The 1652-nt window shown below is 40.1% G+C and overlaps 1 pseudogene across 1 annotated transcript; it reads right to left on the bottom strand.

Moving 5' to 3' along the window:
- Nucleotides 1-981: 981 nt before the first annotated feature.
- On the bottom strand, nucleotides 982-1407 carry LOC309968893 (gem-associated protein 2-like; annotated as a pseudogene). Its single transcript has one exon. The product of its transcript is annotated as a gem-associated protein 2-like (transcript).
- Nucleotides 1408-1652: the final 245 nt, after the last annotated feature.

The raw sequence follows: 1652 nt of genomic DNA, 5'->3' as shown, positions 1-1652 counted from the left end.
TCAACAAAATAGGCTGATACAGAAGTTTAATCTGAGCTGCCTAGAATGTTTTACCCCTTAAGTGGAACTCGTGTATTATTTATTTTTTAGCCCCCCAGAAAGAGCCCCTTGTAATTAGTTTTGTGATGTCTGGCATTGAGGAATGGATATTCACAATGTTGGTATAGGTCAGACCTTTTCAGATCATGCAGCAAATGGGTAAATCCTGCTTCCCGGAACACCTCACGCCCATACTACACCCTAGAGTGAATTGGAAAAAAGGCATGCCTGCCTTAAGGTGGATGCACCCACACAAAGGCACACTGCAGCCCCCACTTGCTCCTTCAGTTGGGTGCTCCGGTGCAGTGCACAACCTGTACAAGGTACAGCTACATAATAGCTTTGATATCATCCTTGTGAACGTTAGCACCTCTCTAACCCAGCAACAAGTCTGTGGGAGGGACCCAGAACAAGCAAGCTGATCTTATAAAGAAAAATATAGGGCCCAGAGAAGAAGACGTGGAACAGGTCTATGGGGAAGCCACAATAACGACATAATTTTTAGTGGAGGAGAATGTAATAGAAAGCTTGAGCTCCACATCCCTGAAAGCTATTTTTTTCACATGTTCAATTCAGTTTTTATATGTGTATATGTAAATAAACAATATAACAGCACCAAGGACCTCTGTAAAATTTCATCATACAGTTTCTGTGCAGGATGCTTCATCAATAAATGGCACTTAATGTGGTTTAAAAACATTTGATTTCAGAAAACTCTTTAAACTGTCCATCAGAAACTGGGTGGGATTTTCCAAAGACACTCCGGTACTCAAATCAATACGATCTGTCTTCTGAATATCAGCTTGAGTTACACAGGCTAAGCTGAGGACCCTTCACATAGTGTTGAAGATATGATGCAATTTGCGCTTAAATTGGCATTGCACTGCCTCAGACTTAGGCTGCCATCATCACAAGTATCTTTTATCCCTGAGATCAGCTACATCAAGATGGCTTATCATCTAAATCACATGGGTGAAAATACCTGCTAACCAAGCAGATTAATAAATTCAAATTCATCTTTGCTGTCCACTAAGAGCCTCACTTCAGAGCACCTTCTTGCAAGCTGCCAAATTAGTGAATGATCCTCAGGTAATAAAGGTTTTCCAAGAATAGCCAATAAAGCATAAAGTCATCATCCCAATTCTGTAATAATTCTCTTTCTCTAAGCCAGTTACTCATAAATTCCAAGACACTAGTTACTGTTGACTGATTTATTCTGCTAACAATAAGAAGCAAGGGAGGAAAACCAATCTGGGTATAATCCATCCCAGGACTTTAATTTGTAGCTGATCCAACAGCCCCTTCTGCATATAACATTTCACCCAGACAAAAGTTTTTACAGCTTTCTTCGTCTTCAGATTTTGGAAGAATGAAGGATATTTATCCCGGGAAAGGAGAAATAATTCCATAGTTGAAAGGCATGATCCTGTTACTACCCAACTGCTGAGATTTCCAGTGACTTCAGTATCTGTTCACGCTCTGTTGAACAGTTGAAAACGGTGCTACTTGTTGCTCTTGCCTCTGAAGTTTGGAGGAATATCCTTTAGGAACAGTTTTTATTCTGAAAGAGAAACATTCACACTTTGCTTCCTTTTCAAATTCTTTGGGTCGAT

Source organism: Leucopleurus acutus (assembly GCF_964270905.1).
Source record: "Leucopleurus acutus genome assembly, chromosome: 1".
NCBI classification, from domain to species: Eukaryota; Metazoa; Chordata; class Mammalia; order Artiodactyla; family Delphinidae; genus Leucopleurus; species Leucopleurus acutus.
Note: the sequence above shows the minus strand (reverse complement) of the source record. Positions and strands in the feature narration are given on the sequence as shown.